We start from the raw sequence: 12,067 nt of genomic DNA, 5'->3' as shown, positions 1-12,067 counted from the left end.
CTAATGGCAACCCGGCGAGATGCGTCCAGGTTGACGTCACTACGGCTTGCGCTGGAACACGACCAGTGACTCGCGGTAGAATAAATGCGGCGACATTGATTTTGATCGTAGGATCGATACATGAGCGAAGTCTCAGCGAGACGACGCCGCGAGTGGAGCCAACATTTTGAGCACCGACACTGATAATGGGCACTGAAGCACGACAACGAGACAGTCAAAGTGACTGAACCAAAGATTCCTGGATGAGTGAGACTTCAGAGCCTTGATCCAGCAACGCTCGAATGTTGATAGTCTCGCCGTGTGCAGCCACACAGCCGTGTGAGAGTCATGCAAGCGGTGGCTAGTAAGACCTGCGGACGCTCGAATGACACGGCAGCGTGGTGCGATTGAACAGTATTGACGGCGGATATTCCCGATGGTTTCGCGTTGGACGTCGTCGTTGAATTCGCTAAGGTGGTTGCGACGGTTGACGATCCGACGTCGCGATGAAGCAGCGTGTGATGCTGACCTTTGCAGTGTCGACACCTCTTCAACGTTTGACATTCATTGAGACGATGAGCTCCGAGACAGTTGAAACAGAGATTCTTATGAGTAACGAATTCTTGTCGCTCACCGAGAGATTTCGCAGCGAAGTCTGAGCACGACGCGATATAGTGAGGTGCGCTGCAATACGAACACTTTGTTGAGCTTGCGACTGCGGTGTGCGTATGAGCGGCTGGCTTGTTCTTCGACGTCGGGTTTGATCCGGTGGATGATAATTTGGAAGACTGAGACTGCACTGTTTCCAACGCCCGTATGCGTCCTTCGAGGAAGAGTTCGAGTTGCTCGAAAGTCGCGAGTTCCTTGGAATTTCCGCGTTCAAGTTCACAAGCTTCCAACGTATGCGCGTCGAGACGCCGCGAGACGATGTACACGATGATGATGTCCTAATACTCGGTGGGCGCACCGAGAGACTGCAAGGCGCCAAGCGATTCTTTCACCGTTGACAAGAACTTGAGATCGGAGCTGGATTTTTGCGTTAGCGGCTTCAACTCGAAGATCCTATCCAAATACGTCGACACAAGGATACGCCGATTCTCATAATGTGAAGTAAGCGCTTGCCAGGCGCGCAAAAAGTTTTCTGCTGTTACCAGTATGTTGGCGAGATATCGAGCTGCTTCTCCGGTAGTCTGAGATTTTAGATAGTGCAGCTTTTCGACGCATGAGATATCTCGGTTCGATCCGACCATCGAATGAAAGAAATCGCGGGATGATGGCCAGTCATGGTAATTGCCAGAGAATTTTGGCAAACCTATTTTTGGCAGCGAGCGACTTGCACTTGAATGTGAGACTTTGAGACTGCATAGAGTCATTCGCATCTTTATGGTCGAGAAATTGTTCACGAGCTTGCATTAAACATGACTATGAGTCCAAGTAACCTTCCTAACATTTTGAGTAAAGATCGTCTGTGAAATATGAATGCTTACGCATTTCTTGGGTGAGGCTGCCGATGATTTTATCGTGATTGAGCTGGAATTTATCCCAATTCGCCTCAAGAGTTTGCAGTCGAGTTTCAATAGCAAATTTGTTGAATTTGTCCGCGCCTAGTTTCCTGGTGTTTTTAAAGGCACGAACAATAACGCCGAAAAGATGATGTTGTTTTTCTACAACTCCTGCGAATGTTGATATGATGAAGAAGAACGTTCCGGAAGGTCACAAGCACTATGTTTAAACTTAAATGTTTAACGGTTGCACTGATATAATGGTTTAGAGAGCTGCGAATGCAGTTGAGAGCGAGAGGTTACTTCACGGTGACACTGCGAGGGAGCACTGGCAATGATATAGAGCGCGAGAGAGAATGTCTGCGAACGCGAGACGTCAGAGAGAGAATTGCCGTGCGTTGAGAAAAGTCTCTGGATCCGTTGATCCGGCTCGAAGGACCAAAAATGTTGTATGTTAGCGCGATTAAGAAAGTAGATCAGATAATGATTGAAAGAACACTGAAGTTAAAGTAACAGAGTTTTGATAATAATGTAATGGGGCAACTAAACGAGCAAGTTAATAGTTATTAAAAAGTTATGTTTATTGAAATTCTTACAACAAATTGGGGGTATACGTTACGACTGTACGCAGTCTTCCTCAGTACTTATCATTAAAATTAAAATTAACATTAATAACGGTGGTAACAATTAAAATCTTGAGCGTTGATGAACTATGAATATTGACGTTTGCCATATAGTTAATTCATTGTTGTGTTACGTCCAGACTCAAGTAGGGAAGAGTCAGATGGAGGGCGTAACTACTTATCTCTCGAACAAACGCATGCGGCACGTCTGTTCAAGTCGAACGAACGTCTGGGCTCAAATAGGCCAACGACCGCAAGGGTTGCTCTTACTCTATTTAAAGGGCCGTTCGCTCGGTGGTCCCTTTTCGGCAAGAGAATTTAATCTCTTTTGCGCAGGATGGGACCTTGTGCGATCTCAGTTTACGGGAATGAGTGGGAACGGGCTTGCTAATAAATAAAAATCATTTATGTTGAAATTTATAAGTTTATTCCTAATATAGTGACGAAAGAAATTATATACATAATAATATAATAGACGAACTTAGTTGCTAATGAAAGTGTGAGTGTATGTGTATGGGTCGCGGGTGATACATTAGTACGGAGGTCATCAATCGGGGCAGAGAGGGAGAAAAGTTGTTTAAATTTTAAGGTCCCGATTGGTAATTACAATAATTTTTCTATAAGTAAATAATAGATATATATATATATATATATATAGTGTTTATGTATGTGAGGGTCATGGAACTTTCTGAATATGGACGGTGGAGGGGGAATATGTTCGTAAGAGGAGGTGTGCAGGGACGGCTAAAGGATATCTGCGACCGGAAACATACCAGAGAACGATGTTATTTCTCTCTGTGGTCTCTAAAAATTCTCGTAATGCCTCATGGTCTACAGGGCCTGGACCAATGGTAAAAGCTCCCTCAGGAACTTCTCGTATCCCAGGGAGCTGATTTATTAACCAAGCTCGAAATTGCTCGTATGTGAGCTTGGTGGGCGATTCCGATTCGTCAGAATCATCGTCGCCGATATCTATTGTTTCAAACTCTGGATGTTCCAATTTTCAGAGGGCGTTGGAGAGGAGGGAGGAGAATCTTCAAGGTTGATGATTGAGGGAGCTGGAGACGGAGATCTAGGTGGATCGGGGCGTTCGGGAGTAGCAGTGGGGGGTAGAGGAGAAGGGCTCCGCGGAGAATCGGCGTCTCCTGTGGAAACAGTTGGGTGAGGAGAAGAGGCCCGCTGAAGTATAGCGGGTTCGGGGGAAAAACAGACGACACATAAGTAAGTGACATTATTCATTATTAAGTTGAAAAAATTTTATAGTTGGTTTTCTCACACAGTGGTCTTAACACGCTGCGTAATCTACAAGAACAATTTCTCGCATTCTACCGACGAATTTGTCTTAAAAAAACGCGCTCCTCTCCTTTCATCTTATGATATATCATGGCGATATCCTGTTATCGTTTCAACCAACAATGAATTAACTATATGGCAAATGTCAATATTCATAGTTCATCAACGCTCAAGATTTTAATTGTTACCACCGTTATTAATGTTAATTTTAATTTTAATTATAAGTACTGAGGAAGACTACGTACAGTCGTAACGTATACCCCCAATTTGTTGTAAGAATTTCAATAAACATAACATTTTAATAACTATTAACTTGCTCGTTTAGTTGGCCCATTACATTATTATCAATTGTTATATCAATATACGAGCGTACTATCCAATCCCTTCTTTTTTGTTAATATATTTTAACAGAGTTTTATTTGGAGTAAATGACTTGCTATAATGAACAAATTGGATTGAAATTACAGCGACTAATTACGAGAGAACAGTAAGAGCGAAAGGCGATCGATGTATTCAGTGACAAGCGAACGTTGACTCTGACTCCCTTTTTTCGGGAAAATATATAGGTGAAGGTCTCACTTGTTATGATCGTCAACCAGCTTATTTGACAGCAGCGTAGTGCGGCGAGGCGCGCGGTGAGACGCAAGAGTGTCGCGGCGAGACGCTCGAGACGCTGAAAAAGCGTAAATACGTCTCGGCAGTACATCGATCAGCTGCGATACAAAAATAGACATATAGACATATAGCGATATATAATTAAATTGCAATAAAAGTATCTTAACAACATTAAATAAAAAAAACGAAACAAAAAAACTACGTAAGATCACTCCCCGAAAAATTAGGAAAATTTTGATACCGGTTTCACGAAAATCGGTTCATAAAGGTGAAAGTAAATCGCGGTCAGACAGACAGACAGAGGAAAGAAATTATATATATATATATATATAGATTTCTAAAAGGAAGTAGACTGCTTCTCCTTAAAAAAAAAGGGTCGTCCTATAAAATGGTATGTGAGAACTAAAGAAATCGATAACGCTATAATGCGATAAAATTAAGATGAAACTGAAACAAAGAAATACGATAAAATAACTCAAGTAAACTCTTAGTAAAACAAGGAAAACTTACTCTTTATTACATTATAATTGTTTGTTAAGTACTATAACAATAATTTCATTTTTCGCTGATAGCGTTCATCTTGAGATCCATTCCAATATTCCACTTTCCCGCAGACCCTCATGTTGTATTCTCACCCCAACTCCTCAACTCTCTGGGCTCCCCAGAGAGACATGCTAGACAAATTCCTCCTTGACAGATTGAGGAGGATATGGTTCCCCCCCCCCCCCCCCCGAATAATTTGTGGAGGCCAAAAGCGTCATCCAACCACGATTCATATAAGTATGCCCGTTCCCGGGCTTCCTTCGTTGCCCTTTATCTAATTCCTGGCGATCACCGCCGAAAATTTCGCACTTCTTGTATTTGTCGAAGATTCAGGAATCCATCGATTTTGATGGATTCCTTAGTCGTCTTCTGAAAATTAACAAATTTATTAGATATGATAATAATAATAATAAAATAATAATACGTAATAAAACTTATCGGCAATGTAAAGATTAAAAAAAGATTTCTTAAGATACTTTCTAGTCGAATACCTCAAAACGATTCGTCCATATTTCTCGCAGTCCTAAGAGGAACATTCTTGAAAAAAGATTTGTAATTAGGGCGGCTAGAAACCCAATATATCACCACTTTTGAATTTCATTTTTTTTACCGACCACTTCGCTCGGCGACTGTTAGAGACTTTTTGACGAAAATCGCGGAGACCCGCTTTCGGTAGAAAAAAGTAGGAAACAACATATAACATTTTAAACAAAACACATGTCTCGACGCATTCGTCTCTGTGTTGCGTCAGCCCCAAGATCCCCATCCCTTCAAAATTTCCACAAAAAAATATGGTAGTGAAACGTCTCTTTCTAAAACAATGAGAAAGATGATCGCTCTGCGTGGCATTAGTCTCCAAGATCCCTCCACCCTTTCCCCCTTAAAATTTCTACAAAGAAATATCATAGATGATTCAACCGTCGGTTCTGAAACGCTTTCTGTTTATATTGTTTATAAATTCGAGCAGCCGGACATCGGCGCTCACTTCTTAGTGCTATTTGTTTATACTCGCGTAAAACATGTCCCGTTCGTCGAACCAGCGATAAGCATTCCCCGTGCCCGCTCCCCGCTTGGAGTTCCATGAGTTAGAACCGGCCTTTTATCACTACTGGTCGATACCGCTGCTACCTGACGTCTGTCGAACATTGCGTCGGCGAGCTCAGCCATCTTGTCCAGTCCCGCTTCTTTCAACACGAGGATAGCTTGTATCGATGTCGGAAGTCATCCGACCTAAATCGTCCTTAGCAGATCGTCCGGAATGGCCGCGGAGATAGCGGAGGAACTGCGGCTTCCTGCCCCCCATAATATTATTAAAAATCGATTTGCTCACCCACTAATATATGTGTAATATTATAGGGTTCCCGTAATTATCAATATTTTCTCCACTTATTTCTACTGAAGTTAAAAATTGTAAGTGTAGCTTGATTACAAAGATTGCATTCATGCAGAGTTCTTAAAGTTAAAATAGAATTAGAGCAAATATTACACAAAACTATTGGTTGTTGTAATCCATCTGAAGTGAAATGATAGTAAAGGAAGATATAATTTATAATCGTTATCGGGTAATCCGTTGTAACAGTTTGTTAGGTTTAATAATTTGTGTTCGCATTGATCTTATCTAAGAATAACTAATAGAATATCTTTATTATTATATTTTTTAAAGAGCAAATTATTTTTAATTATATAGCCATCAATTTTATTTTCCTCAACTGAATCGAACATTTTTTAAATATCATTATCCTCTTATTGCGCACGCTTAAATTTGCTAGATTATCGCTTATCTATCGTCATACATATCGGAAGAGGATTGCGACTTAACGCGTTAATCTACATGTATCATGTTTCTACCAGGTCGATGTTCAATAGTGTAATCAAACTTTTCTAAAAGCAAGGCCCATCTTGCTACACGCTACACGTATGCACAAATCCTTTTTATGCATAGTTCAAGTGAACATGCTACAATCTGTCACTATTTTAAACGCTATTCCTAATAACTAAACACGGAACTTAACTAATGCTTTAACTATGGCAAGTACTTTTAACTCATAACTTGTATAACGCTGTTCTGCGGAAGTAGTTTTGCCGCTTGAATAATACACTGGATGAAATTTATCATCTTCATCGCTTTTTTGCATTAGAATCACGCCATATCCGTCGGCTAACGCGTTGGTATGCAACTTTATTTGTGCGCCTAACTTATACAAATGTAATACAGGTTTATCAAACAATATTTCTTTTAGATGGATAAACGCTTCTTTTTCTTTTTCTGCAAATCGGAATTTCGTGTTAGATTTCAACAAATTACTCAATGGACGTGCTATAATCGAAAAATTTGGTATAAATTTTCTGAAATATCCACTTAATCTTTGAAAGCTTTGCACTTGTTTTACATTTGTTAATTCTGGAAATTTACGCACTGCTTTAATTTTACGAATAGAAGGATATACTTGACCGTTTTCTACTATATGACCAAGAAATTCTACTCTGTAAAAAACAACATTTTTTCCAATTTATTATTAATCCTGCTTCGTTCGCAGTTTTTGAGACCATTAAGTAAGTCAGCACTATTCTATTGTATATTTCAACTCGAAAAATTGCATTAATAAATCGTTGAAAAACTAATGGTGAATTACAAAGACCGAAGGGTACTTTTAAAAATTCAAAATAACCATTAGAAACGATAAATGCTGTATACTTTTGGCTGTTTTCAGCTATTAAAACATGAAAGAATCCGTTTTTCAGATCTAAGGTACTAAAGAATTTTGCGTTTTGTAAAAATTCAAGTTGGTCCTCTATAAGTGAAAGCGGATATCTATCTCGTACAATTTTTTTGTTTAATTGTCGATAATCGACACATAATTTAATACTTCCATCCTTTTTTTGCAACTAATACTACAGGACTCGCGTAATCGGAGAAGGAAGGTTGCGCGATACCGTCTCGAATCCACTCGCTTACATGCTCATTAACTTTTTCTCTCTTTTATGGTGACAAACGCTGAGCTGTTTAATATACCGGCACTTCATCTTTTAAAATAATGGTCATTTTAACGTCTATTTCTTGCATGGACGATAATTATTAACAATGTTTTCAAGAGTTAATCGGTGTTTTTTTCTGGAATGTGCGTCACATCTATTTTGTTAGTTTTCTCGTGCTCTAGATCTATTTGAAATGTTTCAAATTCAGACAATTCGTCATTATTTGTCGTATTTCTTTAACTGGATTAATTGATATATCTCTGCTCTTTATACACAACTCGACCGTATTTAAAAATTCGGTTCCAATAAGAAATTTAGTATAGTATACGAATGTCCGTCTACTGTTAATTTCGCGAAAAACTTTCCGAGTATTACATTATCATTCGACCCTATACCGCGAAAGCGAGTTTCTTTATAGTTTAACGAAGAAAACCCTAATTTAACGCATTGATCCGCGCGCATCAAACATAAATCACTCCCTGTATCAATTAACGCAACGATTTTATGTCTGTTAACAACTTCTTTAACACATTTCGTCGTAATTACCTGTGTCGCCGTGCAGCTGTCTTTTGCTTCTTGTTTTTTTTTTTTGACATTTCGTCACATTGATTTGTTCTTTTTAGCTGCACCGGTGCACTAGTGCACACTGGTGCAATAAGTTAAAGTGAGACAAATATATTTTGTTTCACTCTAACTTATTGCACTAGTTCATCAGTGCAGCTAAAAAGAACAAACCTAATGTGTCCACGCTCGCCGCACTGGAAACACTTAGGTCCATTATTTTTAGTCGGACAGTCCTTGCTATAATGATCGGGTAGACCGCAGTAAAAACAATTTTTTTTATACTATTAAATTAAATATTGAGTTTGAAGACAATTTAAAATGAACGACCTCGAATAAACTATTATTACGTCCAGACTCACGGAAGGAAGAGTCGAAAGGAAGGACGCAACTTGTTTCGAACGACGACAGGCTAACCGTCTGTTCGACCCGAACGAACGTGCTTAGGCCCAAATAGGTCAACGACCGGGAAGGTCGCTCTTACTCTATTTGAAGGGCCGTTCGGTCGGTAGCCTCTTTTCGGTAAAAAAAACTTCATCTTTGTTACGCGGGACGAGACCTAGTGCGATTTCGGGAAGCGAAAAGAGAGCGGGGAAGTTAAAGAATAAAATAAATAGTTGCATAATAAATTTTTTAATTCATTCTGTTCGAATTAATAAATGGAAACATAACGTTTAATACATAAAATATACATTGGTAGGATTTGTATGCTACTATCGCCAGTGTAAAAGTGTGTGTGTGTGTATCGCGGCTGATACATGAATGCGGAGGTTATCAACCGGGACAGAGAGGGGGAGAGGTTATTGTTTTAAAAACTAGTGTGCCGGTTGGTTATTACAAAAATTTGTTCAATAAATAACTAAATGATACATAAAAGGTTTGTGCGTGTGTGTGAGTGTGTGTGAATGCGGGAGAGGGTCATGGAAGTTCGGTAATTACGGCGGTGGAGGGGGGAAGGAAGGCGCGGAGGATGTCTGCGGGAAATCCGATATGGTTTGGATGGATCGGGGTGAACATGGGGATAAGAGCCCCTGGGAGACTTCCTGCCACGATCCGGAAAAACTCCTCTTCGTCTGAATCCTCAGGACCGCAGGAGTAAGTCCTTCGTTGGAGAGGGAGGTCTAGGATGGGGAAATTCGAAAGTAGCCATTGATAAAATTCATTTTGGGGGGTAAGGAATTCGCCCGCGGTGTTCCTTTATGAAAGCGTAAGCGTCAGCGTAATAAGGAGGGATTTCTTCCGCCTCTTGACATATGCAGCCTTCGCCAAACTCTATATTAGGCGGGGAGGGGGAAGGAGAGCGATTGAGACGGGGAGAGGGAGGGAGAGAGAGAGAGAGAGAGAGAGAAAGCTTCATTTATTCGGCGCTCTGGGACAGATCCCCTCAAGCGCAAATCGATACAAAAAAAAGTCCATTATAAATAGTATACAGCACTGCATTACCAAGTGCGTGTGTGTAAGTGTGCATGTGCGTGTCCGTGTGCGTGTATGCACGTGTCACGTGTTCATGTGTGTGGATGTGTATGACAATGTAAGAAATTAAATTAATTATAAACCAAAAATAATGCAACATAAAAATAATAGCATAACAACAAGACACTCCAATGCAGAGCGGTATATACAGGCACGTCAGAGAAAGCTAGCAATACTGCGTTAACAGGTTGCCACGAGTAAATGCGCATAGAGCTGTTGTTTGAACACAGTCCCCGCACCACGTAACTTAGATGGAAGACTGTTCCAGAGCCTACTTGAGCTATTCTAAAGGAACGCTTGAAGCACTCTGTCCGGCACTGCGGTACCGCAAGCATATCACTCGGTGTTCGCGTGGTTCTACACGAGAATTCCACCCTGAAATTGAGATTCTCAGCCAAAATAGCGGGCTGCCTTGTTTGTAAAAGATTGAAAAGCTGGCATCCGACGAAGTATTCGCGTCTCGTATCAACCTTAAGCATACGTAGCCTATTGTAGTAGGGAGTAATATGCGCATCAGAACGAATGCCGAAAATGAACCTCACACATCCATTCACGGCCCTGCAAAGCCTAAGGCTGCACTTAGCCGTCATGTCCGTAAAGGCTGCGCAGCAGTAGTCGACATACGGTAAGATCAAACAAGTAACTAATCTTAGTCTCAAATTGACCAGAAAGAGATGTTTGCAGAGTTTTAGTCTGTATAAAACTGATCGTATTTTGCCAGTTGTGCTGGTCACATGTTTCTCCCAAGAGAGATTATTGGTTACCGTAACTCCCAGATACCTAACCGATGTAGAAAATTGTAAAGGGTTCCCACCGACTGTGATGTTAGGCAGCGAGTGAAAATCCAGCATGTTGATATATCGTGAAGTCCCGAAAATAATGGCCTGCGTTTTGTCAGCATTGAGAATCAGTTTATTCACCGTTGCCCAGCGGATGACAGATTCAATGTCTTCGTTGACACACTGTATAGTTCTAGTAAGCTCCTTTGGCTTGCCATGACAATATATTTGCAGATCATCTGCATAAAAATTATAATTGCAGCGTGTTAGCACATGTCTGAAGTCGGACAAGTAAAGTGTGAAGAGCAGCGGCCCGAGCACCGAGCCCTGAGGGACACCCGTCCAGACCGGAGTCGAAGATGATATCGTACCAGTCCCACCATCTCTAACACGCTGTGTTCTGCCTGTCAAGTACGAATATAACCAACGCAGAACGGAGTCTGAGAAGGTCAAAGCCCTGAGCTTGCTCAATAATGCAAAGTAGTCCACTCTGTCAAACGCCTTCGAGAAGTCGAAGAAGACCGATACCGTTACCATTCTTACAAGTAACACTACCCAACTGATACTCACCGATTTGAATGAAACTTAACATACTTATTAAACACCGAAAAATATTAAATACGTGTTTTTTTGTTTCGGCTAAACACGCTTTTTAGGGGTAGAAAGCACCCCTCAACCCCTGGAGGTGGAAACAGTTATGGCTAATTATTTCTGAAACGATACATTTTCTGAAAAAAGTGCTTAGGACCAAAGTTGTAGAGTTCAAAGTGATGCACTTGATGGCGACCTTGAAGTCGACCTTGAGGTCGATTTTCAAGGTCATTTGAAAATCATTTCATGTTTTTCAAAGGGAGTAGTTTACTTTTCATCCCGAGAATCGATAGAGCGTCAAATTTTTTTTTTTTTTTATGTCGGTGGGGAATCCTGCGTAGGACACCCTCCACCTCGGGGGAGGCTTCGGGTAGTGCCGGACTTTTACCGACTAAACCCCACCGGTGGCAACCTAACGCTCATAGGGGGACCCCCGGGAACCGCTAACGCATAACTTCCAGGGGTCCCCCGAGCTCCGCGATGCGCACATCGCGCTACGTTGAAAAACTAACCGAAAATACAGGAGTGAAGTCGGCGCCACCTGCAATGCCGACCCATCCCGCCCACCGTGGTAAGTCACATACAATGGTACGAAGAGACGCACCCGTCCCTTCCACCTGTAACGTTACCAATGTGGGTTACGTAATGAAAATTAATTCCCGCAATGAAATAAGGAGAGGCTCCCATCCATGACTCTAATTGTCATGGGCAGAGGCCAAGCTTTGAAGACTACCTTGAGAGGGGGGGAGAGGAGGCTTTCCCGCCTCCTCGCCTCCTCCTCCTTGCCTCGCATTACATGGCTGGCAAAAACCGTGAAAGCATTCCACTTATCTTCCGAATCTAGTATCACACTTACAATGTTTACAAGCGTCAACGCATTCCTTATATTAAGTTCTCTTTTGAGAGACGCACTGAATGTCCCATTCCGGGCATACCTCCAACACATGTTCTACGGTGTCATCCTCTTCACCGCAATGCTGGCACCACGCCACCAACCGCTTCTGCATCCTCCGCAAATAGTGACCCAGGCATCCGTGTCCTGTTAATAACTGCGTAAGGTGGAAATGCATACCTCCGTGCCTCCTGTTTAGCCACTCCCGAAGGTGAGGCAGAATCGCTGTTTTTGTCACTT

Source organism: Prenolepis imparis, unplaced genomic scaffold (assembly GCF_030444845.1).
Source record: "Prenolepis imparis isolate NDT839.2.m4 unplaced genomic scaffold, iyPreImpa1.0 SCAF_6, whole genome shotgun sequence".
In the NCBI taxonomy this organism is placed as follows: domain Eukaryota; kingdom Metazoa; phylum Arthropoda; class Insecta; order Hymenoptera; family Formicidae; genus Prenolepis; species Prenolepis imparis.
This window is presented reverse-complemented; position numbering follows the sequence as displayed.